This window comes from Lolium perenne, chromosome 5 (genome assembly GCF_019359855.2).
Source record: "Lolium perenne isolate Kyuss_39 chromosome 5, Kyuss_2.0, whole genome shotgun sequence".
NCBI lineage: Eukaryota > Viridiplantae > Streptophyta > Magnoliopsida > Poales > Poaceae > Lolium > Lolium perenne.
The window spans coordinates 260,866,046-260,884,712 of NC_067248.2; the positions used below are offsets into that span (position 1 = coordinate 260,866,046).

Consider the following 18,667-nt stretch of genomic DNA (forward strand, 5'->3'; position numbering starts at 1 on the left):
TGGATCTTTTGACCGGTGATTGTCACCCTAACAGGAGAAAAAAAAAGACGGCTCGTTTAACGACGTGGATCGATCGTGCTCAGTGCTGCCACGGTCAGGGTAAAACATACTAGATTTAGATGTGCGCCTTGGCGCACGATCCCGTAAGATCAAGCCCATTTTACAGTTTAAATAATGGCAATGAAAATAAAGAAGTGAAATAATTTGGTTTTACAAAATAAAGTCCATAGAACAAAATGAAACAGATTTACGATCCCGCTAGACTCGTGGGTGGGTGGAAAAGTGATATTATTTTCTTATGTACGTTTATATACAACCAGAAAATTAGAGAATATATTATGAGATTGAGTATTATGTAAAAGGAAGGTTGATGGCCCTTGGAGTTTCCTATGGAAGGAAGTGCATGTGTAAGTATTCAAAATTGTTTATATGTGTAACTTGCAGATAAATGCAAAATATGATGTAATTGCATGGTTGTTTTACTTTGTGCGAACACTCCCACAAGCGTGTGTTGCTTCCATTTTGTAAGTACCGTTTGGGCACAATTCAAATACATATGTGGCACATACCCGCTGTTGCTAGCGGGAGCTCAAAACACCGACCAGTATATAATGTGTCGACCGCATCACTTCCCTCACGCTCAACCATTTCTTCCCCAATCTAGCAAAAACGGAATGTCCTACTCCCTCTGCATATGCTCTCGTGTCTGGACGGAGATGAAGCGGTCAAGCACCCGTGGCGAACCAGATGTGCTGGTAGCAAAGGTTGCGAAAACCGCATCAGAAGAAATAGAATGGAGAAACAAAAAAAAATGAAGTTCTCCCGGCCCTGGCAGGCAGATCTGAAGCAGAACAAAGCCATCCGTGACGATTTAGTTGTACGCCCTGGCACACGACCCCATTGACCGGCTCTCTACTGTTTGTATACTAATATTTTTTAAAAAAATACCACATTAATTGTTCATTAAAATCTATTTAGTATGTGGAGAACACACAATACTTTGTTGTTCTAGGAGGAAGGGCACAAATAAGTGAGAACATTGTTATAATACTAACCTACTTTATATCCACATGGCAATAGTAAAGGGAACGATATGGTCTTAGAAGACACAGCGTAGTCAACAGAAAATGGAGACCTAATAACTACTGCCACGAACAACCGATACTCTTGCAAATGAAAACATAAATAAACTAACAGTGTGTCGCGGCTTGCAGCTGGGCCATGTTTTTTCGCACTAATAATCAGTTTGTAAAATGCTATATTAAGCACCACTAACATCACACCATCTCAAACAAGTCAATTATATGGAATCCGCAAGGAAAAACAAGGAACCATATTACATATGTATAAAAGAGATAGGCTAAGTTAGAGCAAAGTAGACGAAAGCTTGGTAGACAAAAGCCGAGCAGTTCTATGAGTAGTCACTTGTTAAGTAGATGCGGAGCAAGTGGGGAAACACATGTATATACATATACTATTTGGTTCTAAAGTAGAACACATGTATCTATATACATAAGGTTTACACACATAAATTGGGTTGCTTGAAAGGTGAACTGCTCAAGGTCAGAAGAAGCTTTGTCTACTTCAACCAGAATTGAATTGACATTACTATCGAAGTCAGACTCTCCATGCGATCCGTTTCTTGAATTATATTGTTAATAATCTGATTGGAAGGTCGTGACACATCATGTACCAAGTAATCCAGCTCTTGCTAAGCTGCTTAGTTTTACTTCATTATTCGGTCACTTGTTGCAGAGACATTCACCAGTCTTGCTTCTTTTTGACACAAGCATAGTAGTACTCATTTAATATCTTTTTCTGGCACAATTCCATGTACTATCGCTGGGTAAACGTGAAATTTGGCGTGAGGAAATAATATCAGGCGTAAGATCTGTGTAAACAGAATCAAGGAATACCATGATTGTTCTACAATTGTAGAGCTAAGCTTATACAACATATGTATTGATGGCATAGTAGGGGGCGAAAGGTATATGGTTGAAACTGGAACATCATTAGTAGTTCTAGCTAACCAGCTACAAATGCTTGCGATACATCTGTTTAGTTCTCATCCACGAAGAACAAAGAGAAGCTCAAAATCAACTGTGAACCAAAAGAGGTAGCCTGGTTTGGGTCACATCACAGTAAAGCAGGTCATTGTAGAAATAACGGTTTTGTTTGCCAGACCATATAAATAACTAAAGACTTGACTAAACAACACAATTCTTACTGGTAATCGCTAGGTAGAACACTATGTGAACCATCACTACTATGTAATGTCTTACAATAGAAATTTGTGATAATGAAACCTTAGTAACAAAATGTGATAAATTGATAAGTAGCAACTTGTTATCATGATGCAGAGCAAATAAGGAGATATAGTCAGGTATACCATTGCATAAATTGGTGGTGGCCAATGCATTTGATGGAATGGAATGCATATGAAAATCAAGCTCTATCAACCTTAGCCCAAGGCCATAGTCATCAAGTATAAGGATATGAGAACTGCACTCAACGGACCAGAATAATCTTCAGGAACTAACATACTGTAGCCACTAAAGGTGTGACAAGGGAAAATAACAGCTCAAGCCCAAGATTACTGTTCTTAACAGTTAACATAGTGCTTCAGATAGTCGACAATAGCAATACGGTATTAGATAGGAGGAAAGGCGTCCAAAACCAATTGCCACTAACCTTGTCCTTTCCATGGATGCCAGCTTTAACAAGCTTCGAGTAATACTCAGTGCTAGGATTTCCATTTTTTATGATCTCGAAAACATCAATATAAGCAATCCTGAGAGCTTCATTTCTGATAAAGAATGAAAAAATAGAGATGATGTATTGGTGTAGCACTATATAATACACACAAAGCAAAAGATCTAACCAGCTCGATCACTGATTCTAAGAATATGAGCAGCTCTTATTTAGTATGAAAGAAGAGATTATTCTAAGATATAAAGCTAAGAGCACCTTTGCATTAGAAGGGCTATATTAGCAGCTTCTTGTTTCCCTTCCCCTTCGTGTAATCCATAAATTTGGCAAATAACCACAACATATCCGTAAACTTCAAATCACCATGTGCTTGTGCTTCTGGGGTGTACTCAAAATGTGTGTCAGCCAGACCAGCCATATCAAATGCAGATTCGTGGTGTAGCAAAGAAAAACATCAGAAAATAATGTTACATGCACGTTGTTAAAATATATAATTTATGTGTCCCACAAGGAAGCTAGTAGAAATATCTTCAGAATGCATTCTCTCCAGAACTTTGCAATATAAGGGCCTTCCTATAATACATCATCCCACGAACTGCAGAGGAACAATTACAAAATATGGATACATACATAGGAAAAGTATTTCCAAAATGAATGTACACATGGAAGAACATAATTCCAAATTTCAGCAAACCTGTCTGCCCACAATAAGATTCCCAAGGGCACATTTCTAGTATGTCATTTGCACTGCTAAAAAAGTTCAGACACTGCATTTTCATCCATGTTGATTCGAGTAAGGAAGTTCTTCCGTTCCTCTCTATACGAAATTTCTCCACTTAAGATTTTACCAGTTATTGAAGGGAAAGGTAAAAAAAGTACAATAAAATATAACTACAATTAAAACTTATAAAAATAATAGTACAAACATTTCAAAATCTTACAGAAGCAAACTACAGGTATTCTGCGGTCAAAGAATAAAATGGCAATTCTCGTTTCACTTTCTTCTACCGCTTGTCCAAGAACAGAGAACCAATAGCATTCTTTTGGTGCACGGATGGACGTAATGATGAAAAAAATAGAAGCACTCTTCCTAGTATAAATATCAACATTTTGTTGCAGCTTGAGAAAATGGAGAAAAGGAACTTGGAAAATATTAGGTACATTTCACAATAGTCATCCATCTAAATATCAACCAGTTATTAGATACAAATCTTAATGTTGTCCCTTGAGGTTCAGGAACAATTATATTAACCTTTGCCAACTCTCATTGTTATTTTCAATAAGACACACATGAGATATGATAGCATTAGTTTATCTGAAGCACAAAACTTATTTCTTGAAACCATGGAGGCACATAACTGAAGCATAATGATAATGGAGTCGGTAGTGTTTTTTATAAGAAAATGCCATTTTGACAAAGCTGACATTTTCTGAATGGAACTTATTATTGGGATTCTCAATCCACCCGACCTAGTCACCAGCCAATATTAGTGAAATTCAAAACACATGCTACACTGAATTGGAAATTCACTCTTAGCTATTTGGGAGCGCTAGTAGATATATGCTCAAAATTGCATATTAGTAAATTACTATTTGATGAGGTGGCCTTTGCTAACTAACAAGAGAACAAACAAAAGCACCCATCTGTTATGGAGCTGTCTGTAAATGTATATCTGTCCTTCAGTAATGTATCCCGTGAGATCAGGAGTTGGATGTGTAATATCTATTTAATAAGCAGGGAAAACACTATCAAATAGTGAAAAATAAGGAAGAACCCATGAGATATAGTCCTACTCTACAACCTTATCCATGTGGTCTGCATAACATCTCTCTCTCTCTCTCTCTCTCTCAACATCAGTGGGTCATGGGCTATAGCGAGTAATTACGCACATCTCAATTTTTAATTTTTTTTCCAAAATGAGACTACCACAGAGTAGGTATGCATAACAAAGTAATTATATAGCTAATTTCTAGTTTAGCATGTACATGCTTGTTGAATCTTGTTAGAAGTTTCAAGACTACTGCAGAAGAAACATCTAACAGATTACTCATTTATTTGTCTTGTGATTTATTCCTAAAACTGCGTAGTATTCCCATGAAGATACAAACTTGTTTTTTAAAAAAGCTTTTGGGGCGCGTCTTGCCGCGAATCACCTGCCTTTTGCACGTGTAAACAGTTAGTATAAAACTATGTTAAGCATCAATCTATTCAAATTAGGAATAGCACTTCGAAGATAAGAAGACACAGAAAATGCAGGTAAATATAATTATTTTGGTAGTTAACTGAACTCGGCTAAGAATTAAAAGTCTAGTGCACATGAAAACTATCGACATCATCCAATAACCGATATGTAAACTACATCTGTAAGAATCCAATAAAAAATAACAATACACATGGCAATATGTTTTTTTTCTACCTGTTGGATTCCTTTGCCTTGCGGCTAAATATAGTTGAGTTAGTCATCTCCAGTGTGATATAATCTATTATCAATTCATCCATGACATTCTATATACGGAGCATCTATAAATATTCACATCACACACTGGATTCAGATTAGAAGGCATATACACTTTGGGAACAACCAGTGTACCATCAAGGCATCAACTATCTATGAACGTAGTTGCCATATTTTGTTCAACACAGCAAAATTTAGTAGTACGACATAGGAAAAAGCATGAGCACTGTTGCAAGTAAATGTAAGAAGTAAGAGTTATTGGAGGTTGCCAGGCCAAAGTACTACTGAAAAAGAGGTGACATTGTTATCTTCATGTAGAATAAGCTACTACTTCTACATGACAGGCCAAAGTGCCACATACAACAAAAAAAGTATCTCTTAGTTATAAATTGTTCTATGCACTACTGCCTTGTATGATCAAGTTGTTGTATAAATTGTGTTGCAGAGCATACACATTTGATACCTAATAGTTGATTTTTAGAATCAGAACATATACGTATATTAAATGAATTTTTGTGTATGTCCAAGATGCAATCTAATAGTTGGAACCACACAAAACATATTGGCCCAAACAAAGAGTAACTCAGAACCAAGCTAAAAAGGACAAATTGATTCCTTTCTCCTATTGCTTTGGCAAAAGACATACATGAAAATTGAACAAACAGCTGGTACCGGAGCTTGCGGCACATACAAACCTGAAAGAACCAGTGTCAGCATTAACCCAACCTCGAATTTTGCATACAAAACCAATTTCCAATTAATTGTGCCCAATACTCTTAACCAGCATGACCCTGGCCCCTAAATCTCATAGAAAAATGAATCCAGGGATGAGAGTGACAAGGAGCAACCTTTTTTTTTTAACATGACAAGGAGCAACCTGGAATCAAGCAAGGAGCAGTACAACACGCTCCACCTATCGGCAGTTGTGCTATATGAAGAATAGGATTGAGTAATGCTCGTCAGAAGCCAGGATGCGAGTGAGCAGGACAACCGCCGACAAACTCAAGGCACGGTTGAAACTTCGACTGCAGTCATCCTCATTCAGTTCAGTACCTGGGTGTGGACCATCTTACATGTTAATATTTTGCACAATCAACAAATACAAAATTCTGAATGTTGAAACATAATTACTTCAGATCTAACGCTGCAAAATTTCCATATAAATTCCATGAATGCGGGATGAGTTACCTTTGCGATGAACTTGGGGTAGTTCTTCTTGGAGCATTGGATGGATGGCACTGAACTCTCGAGTAAGGCATCTGGTCACCATGAAAGATCCTTGGGACGGCGGAATTCCAGGAGCTGACACCATACAGCGGTATTCCCATATTGATATGGTGGATGGTATGGACACAATTGACGGAGAACTGAAGTGTGGTGCAGATCTGCCACAAGATATTCTGCCGCGACATCCTATGGTATGCCACCGGATATCTTGAGATTTACAAAATAGCTATTCTATAGCTAGAAAAATAAGTCGATGGGCGATATCATAATCGTAAATGTACTGTCCACATAAATTCAGATTTACATCGTTGCACTGTCGATCTTGCTACTCTGCTTTTACATCCTACAAAATAGAGATTCTACCTAGAACAAATAGCGATTAAAAGCAGGGAATAGCTATTTTGTAGTTGATGGGCGATATCATAATCGTAAATGTACTGTCCACATAAATTGAGATTTACATAGTTACACTGTCGATCTTGCTACTCTGTTTTTTACGGGTGTGAGTGTGCAATTTATAAATCTGGAAAATTATTCTGTAGATATACTTTGGCATATGCAACTTTGAGTATCAAATTAGCAGCAGATTCATGCATGTTTATGTATACATTAAGGATCAGTAGCTCTCACACATAATAGAGCGTGTTGTCCACACAAACAATTTCAGGGAAAATCAACCAAACCAGACGGAAATGAATGTAGAGGATGAGCTGGTATACCTTGGCATAGAGAACAAACAAACTCCAGTGTGACGGTTCTATTGCTGCAAGGAAAATACAGAAAAATAGGACACCTGTAGGGTGGATGGAGCTCACCAGCCACTCCTCCAAGCGCCGGCACTGCAAGCGACAGCCTGTGCTGCTCCGGCCGGCCGGACACCACCAGCTCGTCTGGCAGGCGTACAGCCAGCTGTGGCTCCTCTCGCCTCCCGCGAAGAGGAAAAGGCAGAGAGTAGCAGCAGCTCTATCAGTGGCCCGCCCCCCACCTGCTAAGCGCGGCGACGGTCAATAGGAGAAGGGATCAGCGTGAAGGATGTAGGGGAGGGCGCTCACCTAGATTTTTGCGGCGGTGAACCGCTCTGTCTATGCCAAGGGGAAGAGCCAGGACGACCGTCGGCTGAGAGGACCGGGATGGAAGCTGATTCTTGTCTACAGCTCCCTGCGAGCTCCTCCACAGCGAGCTCTGCCTCCTCTTCCGGTTCACCTCTTCCTCCATATGCTGCTTCACCTCCTCCGCCTGCTTCTCCTCCATCCCGCATCAGCCGCCAGGCCATGGTGCCCCGCTGCTGCTCGCGTGCTCACATGCCCTCCGATGCCAAGGGAAGGCGTGTGCGAGAAGGAGGGCGAGAGGCGCACGAGCGCGAGGCGCTTTAGCGCGAGGGCGCGACTGGAGGCGGCTCGCCGGGAGATGGAGTGAAGGGAGAGGATTGGGGAGGCGAACACGGGAGGGGATTGGGTAGGGGAGAGGGACAGAGACGAGGCAGGGATTGGGGGAGACAAGCAGAGGCAGCCTGGCGCCATCAGAGAGAGACAAGGGAGAGGGGGGAACCGGAGGAGAGAGGTGGGAGGCGGAGGCGCGGTGAAGAGGAGGAACGAGGCGGAGGCTCGGCAGCCGCCAGCGAGGAACGCTATGAAGAGGAGAAACGGAGGGGCACGGGTGCGGCTAGGGTTTTCACCGGGAGCTGCTCCCTTTTATATGACACGGTAAGAAAACGAACGGCCGAGATTCATCGTGAGGAAGATCTGATGGTTCAGAAGCTAGAATCGCTGTGAGTCCCCCTATGGGGGGCATCTATTATATCTCTTAATTTCCTCTATCCTAAGGCTTAATGCTCATATTTTTTTGGGAAAATCAAAACAAGTAAAATTTGATCAAAATTTTAAAATAATCTACCAATAAATATGATATTTTATAGATAGCACATAAAAATATATTTTATTATCTATATAATAATATTAATTTTGTATTTCACATGTTAATATTTTTTTTATAAAAACTTAGTCAAACTTAATATAGTTTGACTTTCTGGAAAAAATATATAAACCTTAAGTCTTGGGATGAAGATAGTATCGCTTTGCTAAGTCTCAGGTGGCTAGAATTTTCTTAAATCCAAGTCACCTCAAAAAAGTTTAACCACCGTTAATCTGCAACTGAAATGAGTTGCATTTTTCTTAGTTGCGTCTTTTTCATATGACCGAGAATTTTTTTTTTGTGGGGATATAACCGAGACTTAGACACACAGTGTGTACAAGCGCTCGTGATACAGAAAGAGATTGGTCAAGGGACATTTGACACCTCTTTTTTTTAGGTAACACTAGAGATTGTTGGTGGTGCGTCAAATATACAGCTGAAATCCGAGCAGGGCCTCGATAACATAATGGGTTAGCTCATCACAACTCAGTTAACATACCGATCTGATGTTTAAAGTTGGCTTATCTCGTGTAACTCATGAGTTAGCTCGTTCAACGTGTTATAAAATGAGTCCCTCAAAAAAATCTCGTTGAATGAGCAACAAAGTGTAATCTTTGCTATGCCCCTCACTCCCTACAAAAGGACTAAATCACCGAGTCAAAATAGGAGGATTACATTGTTATGGAGTAAACTGAACATTAGAATTAAGGTAACAAGTCATATTGCTTAGAGCATCTTCACCGTCGCCCCCGATAGCGGCCCCGATAGCAATTTGGGGGCCGGCAGCGAAAATAGGCTCGCACCGGCGCGTCCCAAACGGCGCCGGCCAATTTTGGAGCCGAATACAATCGCCGGCAACCCCGTGTCGGTCCCTTCGCCAAGGTCGCGAATCGGGCGCGCCGGCACCTTGCGGCTCGTCTGAAAACGAGTGTGGGCTCCGCCTGGCAGCTAGACACACCGTTTTCCCACCTCCTACACACGCCCGAGCCGACTCCCACCCCTCTAGATCGCCACCGTCGCCGCCGCGCCCACCCTGGTTGCAATAGACACCGCCGACCGTCTAGGAACCGCCGTCCATCGACACGGCCACCACCCCCTCGACCGGCAGCCGCTGTTTCGCCCGGAACAGAGCTCGCCGCCACCGCAATAGTATCGCCCCGCCCGCAAGGTGTTCGTCTGATTGCCGCGATGGACAGCGACGACGAGATGATGGTGCAGCTGTTCACGGAGGAGCAGAACGCTCAGGCTGTTCGGCGGCAACATCAGCAGCTGATTCTGACGAACATGCTGCGCGTTCGCCAGCCTTTCTTCGTCGTGCCTCGGCGCAGCGGCTCCAAGCCAGGCAAGAGGAGGAACATCAATAGGCATCGTGAAGCCGGTGCAATGTTGCTTGATGCCGACTACTTCAACGACGACACGACTCATTCGCCAAAGGAATTTCGACACCGGTTTAGGATGAACAAGGACCTGTTCTTGAAGATTGTCCACGGCGTCAGGGAGTACGACATGTACTTCATGGCCAAGAAAGATTGCACAGGTTTGTGGGGCTTCACCTCAATTCAGAAGTGCACTGCTGCAATGCGCTATCTTGCATACGGAGCTCCTCCAGATACAACCAATGACTACCTACGGATGGCAGAGTCGGCATGCACAGAGACTCTCTACAAGTTCTGCCGAGCCATCATAGCGGTGTTTGGTAAAGACTATTTGACAGCACCAAGAGCAGATGATACAGCTCGGATCCTGCAGAAGAATGCAGCAAGAGTGGATCCTGCAGAAGAATGCAGCAAGAGTGTTTCCTGGGATGCTCGAAATCATTGACTGTATGCATTGGGGCTAGAAGAATTGCCATTTTGCTTGGCAGGGGATCTACAAGGGCCATACTGGTGAGTGCAGTGTCATTCTTGAGGCAGTGGCAGACTAGGAGCTTTGGATTTGATATGCATTTTTTGGCATGGCAGGAATAAACAATGATATCAATGTGCTGCAGCGCTCTCCGGTGTCTGCAAGGCTAGCCGAGGGACAATCTCATGCCGTGAACTTTGAGGTAAACGACCACTCATACAATAAGGGGTACTATCTAGCTGATGGTATCTATCCGACGTATGCTACATTTGTGAAGACAATTCCCTCTCCATCAAACGAGATGGAAGCCTATTTTGCAACATGCCAGGAAGCAGCATGCAAGGATGTTAAGCGTTCTTTTGGGGTGCTTCAGCGGCGTTTCACCATTGTTAGGTACCCTACTCTCACTTGGTCTGAGGCACAGATGTGGGAGGTGATGAACGCCTGTGTGATCATCCACAACATGATCGTTGAGAGCGAGCGCGACGCACCTGTGAAGGATGATCATCCATTTGATTATTGAGGGCCACTAGCTGAGGTAGAGCATGCGCCCCAAGAATTTGCTGCTTTTCTTCATATGCACAACGAAATTCGAGATGCAGGTGTCCATGCACATCTGAAGGCGGATCTAGCTGCGCATTTGTGGGCGAGGAGAGGAGCAGCCAACAATGCATGATTTTATTTCTATTTGTTTGCCTGGACGAATAATTTAAGTACTATTTGTTTGTTAGGTTGTACGGATAATTTAAGTATTATTTGTTTGTTGGTTTGTATGAATAATTTAAGTACTATTTGTTTGATTGATTGTATGAATAATTAAATTTTATTTGTGTGATTCTATGAATAAAATGTGATTGATACGTTATTTCAAAATATTGTAAAAAGAAAAAAAAACTTGGGAGCCGCCGTTTGGGAGGCGCCGGTGTAGGAACAGCGTCCCCAAATGGAGGATGCACTGCCGGCGCCCCCCATACAGCAGTGTCGGCGCTCCTACCGGCGATTATTTGGGAGCTACCGGTGGAGATGCTCTTACATCTTCCAGCGATTCCCATGCACTAGCCAAATCAACATATGTAGCTAGTGTTATAGCTCTGATCCAAATTCGGTAAGAAACTTAACAACATAGCGTAGCGATGCCTATCGCTAGAATGCTTGGGGCGCAATTTGTGGCCTCGTGCAGGGCAGCCATAGCATGTCCATGCCGGCGATGGAAGAGAATGTCTGAACTGCAGATGGTTGAAGCAAACAAGGCTGAAAGGGGCCATGGCGATTGATGCAGGGACTGGCGCGTGCTGCCGCTTGCCTATTAAAATGGCGCCGGATGGCCGTCATCAATGCCGGCGCAGGAACCGAGAAGTCGGTTTTGATGGCGATGCAGAAGGCGAAGCAGCCGCTTGGTCCTACTAGTCAGGCCTGAGGACTAAGCGGAAAGACAACCGAGAGGTCCGCGGTGTGTTTGCTCCGACGTATTTTCAAATTTAGGCCTAGAATGCATAACCACGACACGGTTTGTTTGCCTCAGGCCACGGGTTAGGTTTCCATGATCTCAATTCTCATATCCATGCTAACCAAAACAGACCGTGTCGGTGCGTTTATGTCGGGTCGTTGGAGATGCCTAACTCGTCGATCATATGATCGAACCAAATATCCTAGTGACAACAACCAAAAACATATGTTTGTCAAGTCCACATCCAATTTGGCCAAAGTGTAGGCCGTCAGCTTTTCCTTCAAGGACCACATCAGGACGAAAGAAAACCAAAACCATGCTAGCGCGACGTTCGCCATGATGAAACCCGTGGGAGCCCTAGACCATTCGTGCATGCATAGCGATGCCCGATCTGTCCGTACACACGCGTCACATGACGGCCTAACTAATCTGGGCACAAATATCCCGCGTGCCTGCCCGGCCCCGGCGGCACCTCAATTTTGCCGGCCACGACGCGACGCGACGCGACGGGAGCGAGAGCACGATGGACCGTCCACTTGACCACACACACCTGAAACCTCGTTCGATTCCATCTCGCACTAAACTCACACTGGTGGAAAAAAGGGCTTTGGTCGCGGTTGGCAACTGCCATTAGTCGCGGTGGCGCAACCGCGACCAAAGCTGCGCGACTAAAGGCCCCCCCCTTTAGTCGCGGTTCCTTACGAACCGCGACTAAAGGCCCGTCCACGTGGGCCGCAGGCGAGCGCCAGGGCGGAGGACCTTTAGTCGCGGTTCTTCTGGCCAGCCGCGACTAAAGGCCTCCGCAGGGTTTAGGGTTTTAGCCCCCCTCCCCCTAAATCTGGTTTCTTTTTAATTTGTATTATTTTATTTCTTTTGGGTTTTAATTCTGAAGGAGTTTCACATATTTAGGCCAACCGCGACTAAAGGCCTCCGCAGGGTTTAGGGTTTTAGCCCCCCTCCCCCTAAATCTGGTTTCTTTTTAATTTGTATTATTTTATTTCTTTTGGGTTTTAATTTTGAAGGAGTTTCACATATTCTACGGTACTGTATACATACATGCATATGAATGTACAATTTCAAACAAATTTGAAATTAGAACCAAAAAGAATTCAAGAGGAATATACAATATATATTCAATATCGGATGACCATATACAATATATATTCAATATCGGATGACCATATACAATTTTGAACAAGTTAGTTACAAATTCTGGTGCATATAAAGTTCTACGTCATCGTAATAGTGTTCTCCTTTAGGATCGATGACTTCCCTCGCCAACCATCCAGCTAGTTCCTCTTGAAGTGGTCGGAAGCGAGCTTCTGGACTAAGCGTCTTCCGGAGGTTATTCCTCAGGATGTTGTTCTCACACGTCTGGTCCCGCTCATTGCAGTATCTCCGGATCCTCTCACAAACATAGTATCCACATAGGTTGGTCCCCGGTGGCTGAGTATCCCCGATCGTCCGCACCGCCATTTTAAAATGTAGCTCTTTTTTGAATTCACCGACCTTGGTATCTACGAACCGTCTCCAAACCCTACGAGGCAAAGAAAATTAAATAAACAAGAGAGTTATTAATTAGTTACTTGATATTAGGAAATGATGAACGAAATAGGCCGATCGATATAGAGCGCAAATGAATGAAAATAATTACTTTTGCATCATTTTTCTCATGTCGCCCCAAAGCGCCGGATCCATATTCAGAGAGTCGTGGACGAGAACCGAGGAGGTCTGAACTTTAATTACCATAAGAATCCGGTGGAACCTGCGGACACGATACATGCACGATCATGCATAACTCATCGATTAGCCACATACCATGCATGGAGTAAACAAAAGAGAATGTGCTCAAGACAGAAACACTCACCCAAAATGGTAAGGAAATAGAATATCACTTTTACATTGCTGTTTTCTAATAAACCGCCACAGGTCATCCTCCACGTCGGCGGGGTGGTGTTCTAACACATGTGAATTAACGATGTGTGGGTCAATGAACCCAACATCATGGATGTTCCTTATTCGCATTTCCCGCTTCTTCATTCTGCATAATAGCGTACACAACAAGATAGTTAGGACGGTGCGAGGCAATGAACGAGATGGGGTAGAAATTAATAAATCACTTACGAACGTAGCAACCGATGATAGATTTGTCGAGGTCGCGCAGATTGAACAGCTGGAACAATTCACTCGAGAGGAATTTGTACCCGGTAATGTTTGAAGTGATGCTCATATCTAACTTCCGCATAGATATAGTCTTTGGCGTTTTTATGTTTTATGTAACCCTTGTACCAATTTAGCAGACCTAGCATTTGTCGAGGTAGATCCCCTTCTGCGCAGCTCGGACGAGAGGGCCATTCTTCACATATGTAAATACTACGTCCTTCATTGGCGCCTCATCAAGGCCTAGCAGTGCACGAAGAGTGATACCTAACTCGGCCGCTTGTTCTCTCGGCACTCGTTACGGTCAATCCATGTGCGCCGCAGCTGCTATGATATCGGGGGCATCCGGATCGGCGGCTTGCACTATGAGCGGGCGATCGATTGTTTACTTTGTTCCCCGAGCTGGGCAACTTCTTTCCCCCTTTCTAATTTTGACTCGGCCTCGTCCTTCACGGCTTTCTTCTCCGCCAACTCTTTCCTGTTCTTGAACGCGAGTGCTTGCCTACGAAGTTCACGTAAATAGTCGTCGAGGCAGATTCTTCGCGGCTTGGGACGGTGTGTTCAAAAATGACTTAGCCCACTGCTTTTCCTTGTCGAATATATGCGGCTTGGGCTCGCCCTCTATTTTCCTCTTGACGCTCGCCTTCCATTTCTCTAAATCAGCAGCCGCGCCCGCCTCGACTTCCTCGGCACTACTTTCCCAAGGCCTCGTGGGGAGAGGCTTCGATGATACCTCCGGTACCTTTGTTTTCTTAGGTACGTAAGGGTCCGGGTTAATAACCCAGGACTGCTTCGCTTCTTCGCCGGAGGTGGATTGGGGGCGGTACCGGTGTCGATCACCCGCCGGACGAGGACTGGGGGGCGGCGGCGTGGGCTGACGTGAATGAGGTGTATTAGGTGAAGCACCACCGCCACCGTCACCGCCACCGCCACCGTCACCGCCACCGCCACCGCCACCGTCACCGCCACCGCCACCACCACCACCGTACGGGGGTGGACTTGTTGGCGCCTCGCCTGGAAACTTGATAAATTTCTTCTGCCATAGAATGAACTCGGCGCTTGACATCTCCAAGTCTTTTCACCCCTTCGGGTGTAGCAATGTCAATGTCCAGGTCCTCAAACCGTTGGACTATCTCCTCCACCGTCACACGAGCATAGCCATCTTGAATGGGGTTGTTGTGGTGGAGTGCTCCAGTGGTAAAGCACTGCCGATGGCTACCTTCATGGACATGTTCCCGATAGGATAATACAGATGACATGCTTTCATCTCCTTTATATCGTCCACGGGGTAGCGAGGAGGCTCCGGTGCAGTAATTTCGACCACCAGAGGCTCCGGTGCAGTAATTTCTATCGTCGGTGCACCAGCCGGTGAGGCCTCCGTGGAAGCCACGCTGCTTCTTCTCTGCTGGCTTCCGAGATCCATTGGATGATCTTCAGCATGCTGCGCCCGAGCTGCATCTCTTTCGGCGACTAGTACACTCACGGTTTTCTTCATCACATCCATTTCGATTTACCAACTTCGCCACAACATCTGCATCCCGATCCATCTTTCTCTTACGGCTTCTGTAACCGTACGGGTCATCGTTCCGGGGAACCCTATTTTCCACGGAATGGGCCCCATGCCTCGTATACGTCCTCCGTGTTCAGGATTCCCGAGGGCTTTTGTCAGGGCGTCGTTCTCTCTGTTGAACCTGATCCTCCCCTCTTGAGCCTCCCTCATTGCCTCAATAAGCTTTTGGGTGGGTGTAATTATTTTGCCCTGATAAACACACTCCCCTGTCTCCGGGTTCAGCGATCCCCCATGCCCGTACCACCAGCTTTTGGCCCTTGGGTCCCATCCCTCCGTACCTGGACGGATTCCTCGCGCCCTCAGCTCGTTCTCCATCTTCTCCCACTTAGGCTGCCAAAAGCGATACCCTCCTGGCCCCATTTTATGATTGTACTCCTTCTTGGCCGCATTTTCCTTATTTTTTCTCGATAGTTCAAGGAACTGCTCCGATTTCTTTTGCTTCACAAATTCTGGCCAATCATGTTGCAGTTTCTCATATTGTCCTATGAAATCCGGAGTCTTGCCCTGGTTGACAAAGTCATGGGCTAGATTTTGCTTGTATTTCCGGAATGCGTGGGCCATCCTAGAAAGAGCGAATCTGTTTGACTAGCTTGCGGCTCTCCGTGTTTGCCGCAATCTTGTTACCCTCCTCATCGTATTTGCGGTATTCCGGAGGTAGAACGAAATGTTGCATTAGCTTGTAGAAGCAATCTTTTTTCTCTCTTATCGACAAAAGTGAAACCAACACGTGCCTTCTTTGGCTCATTCCACTCTGGCGGGTGATCGAGACGTTGTCTCTAACAACGGCTCCGCATTGGCTGACAAACTTGGTGGCGTTCTTGCTGGGCTCCAGCGGCCTGCCGGTTGCTTCATCGACAACATCGATGGTGCATGTTTCTCCTGCTTTCATCGTCTTGGTTGCGCCACGCTTTGACGACGTACTCGATTTTTCGACGATCCGGCCGAGGGCTAAAATAAGAAAAGAGAGTCGCGCGCGTTAGTACACACACATTTATTCAAATCGATTAGTTGTATCACCGGACGCTCAATATGTATATATATATATATACCTCGGCGCCGGAGGTGGTTGCTACTTCCAATTGAAGATCGTCGTTTATCGACGTTTCTTCGGCATCATCTGCTTGCCGACGGCGCCCTTCATCTTCACACTCAAGGTTCGAGATAAGAAGAGATATCATCTTCTTCTTCTCCGGTCGGCACATATGGAATATCGCCTTTTATGATGCCGAACATATGGTCTTCGGCGTCCGGATCATAGTTGTCCGAGAATCGGGTCAGCTCTATCGTCCGCCATATGTCGATCCTGAAAACATGTAGTCAAAACAAATTAATTAAGTGAAGAAGGGGTGGTGGCGGTGGCAAAAGGGCGGTGGCAAAAAGGAGGGGGCCGGCGAGCTGGAAGGGGTTGGGAGAGGGTGTCGCGGAAGAGCGCGAGACGGGGCGGTAGACGACGGCGTCACGGAGAGGGAGGCGTATGCGGAGGGGGCGACGAGGGGCTCGCTCCCCCCTCAGTATACGCGCGCGGTGGCGGTGGTGAAAGGGCGGTGGCGAAAGGGCGGTGGCGGTGCCGAGGACACATAACCCTCGCGCGGTGGTTAAGTTATGTGTCCTCGGCGCCCTAGTGCGTGTGTGTGGCACGCCGTCCTAATGCGTGTGTGTGGCGCGCGCCCCCGGCCGGCCTTCGGGCCTCCGTCTCCCCCCTAGATCTAGTACGTTTTATTAAGTCAAGATTTTAAGTCAAAATTATTAAGTCAAAAAAAGTCAAAATTTTAAGTCTCAAATTACAAGTCTTCTTTTAGTTTTTTAAGTCTCAAAATTTTAACTCTCAATTATTTAGTTAATTTTAAGTCTCAAATTTTAAGTCTAAAATTTTAAGTCTCAAATTTTTAAGTCTCAAATTTTATGTCTTCTTGTAGTTTTTTAAGTCTCAAATTATAAGTCTCAATTTTTAGTTAATTTTAATTTCGAAATTAACAAAAACTAAAACTAAAAAATTTTGACGCGAAATCTAACATAGTACATATGCTATATTATGGCATAATGGTGTTCTACAGATTTTAAGCTTTCCGAAACTATAAAATTTACAAAATTTGGACCTACGGTTGATTTTATACGAATTTTACAAGTTTGGACAACAAATCTGGAATTTAAACAAGTTTGACTGCTTTTGACTGGGGGCTGATCAGGGCGACGTGGCGCAACGCGATTGGCTGCGAGGGGATCACGCGGATCGCCCCTAGAAGGGCTGTGGCCGTCAGATCGTGGGCGATCTGGACGGTCCAGATGGAAGGCGTCCTGGGGACTAAACGGCGGCGCCGGCCGGAAGTTCGCCGGCGGCGCGGAGCTCGCCAATCGCGTTCCGGCGACATGCGAGAGGGGAGAGGGGGCACGGCGCGTGAGGTGGCGGCGGCGCAGCGGCGGCGGTGCAGGGACGTTCTGCGGGAAGGCGGTGCAGCGGCGTTCGCGGGAAGGCGGCCCGCGGCGTTCGCGGGGAAGGCGGCGCGCGCGAGCGACGTTCTCGCGAGGCGACACGGTGAGGCAAGAGCGACGTACGGCGAGGCGGCGGCGCGGCGAGCGACGTTCGGCGAGGCGGTACGGTGAGAGACGGCGAGGCGGCACGGTGAGAGACGTCGTTGGCGGCGTCGAAGTGCGCGTGCCGGCGGCGTCGAGAGCGAGGAAGACGAAGAATCGAACCCCTCGGGCGCCGCGCGCCAATATATAGGTAGTAGCCTTTAGTCGCGGTTGGGGTCACCAACCGCGACTAAAGGGAACCCTTTAGTCGCGGTTGGTGACCCCAACCGCGACTAAAGTGTTTTTTCGCCGGTTTTTCGGTTTCTCGCGGGAAGGACCATTAGTCGCGGTTGGCCAGGCCAACCGCGACTAAAGGTCTTTTTTAAAATACTTTTTAATTTCAGAATTTTAAAATAGAAATAATATATCAAAAAATTAAGAAAAATAAAACTAATTCATTTCATAAATGTTTACAATACATATAATATATCAAAAAATTCATAAAAATAAAACTAATTCAATTCAAAATTTTAAAAATACAAATAATACATCAATAAATTCAGAAAAATAAAACTAATTCAATTCAAAATGTTAAAAATACAAATTATATATCAAAAAATTAAGAAAAATAAAACTAATTCATTTCAAAAATGTTTACAATACATATAATATATCAAAAAATTCAGAAAAATAAAACTAATTCAATTCAAAATGTTAAAAATACAAATTATATATCAAAAAATTAAGAAAAATAAAACTAATTCATTTCAAAAATGTTTACAATACATATAATATATCAAAAAATTCATAAAAATAAAACTAATTCAATTC

At 44.6% G+C, this 18,667-nt stretch overlaps 1 long non-coding RNA gene across 2 annotated transcripts; it reads right to left on the minus strand.

Moving 5' to 3' along the window:
- Positions 1 to 1,317: 1,317 nt before the first annotated feature.
- Positions 1,318 to 8,195, minus strand: LOC127325891 (uncharacterized). 2 transcript variants are annotated; one of them, XR_007867404.2, is made up of 5 exons: positions 7,445 to 8,195; positions 6,354 to 7,377; positions 2,968 to 6,218; positions 2,692 to 2,806; positions 1,318 to 1,842 (listed from the first exon to the last, which is right to left on the minus strand). It is a non-coding gene; the product is annotated as an uncharacterized lncRNA (long non-coding RNA). The 2 variants fall into 2 exon arrangements; XR_007867403.2 differs by having other exon boundaries at positions 1,318 to 1,891.
- Positions 8,196 to 18,667: the final 10,472 nt, after the last annotated feature.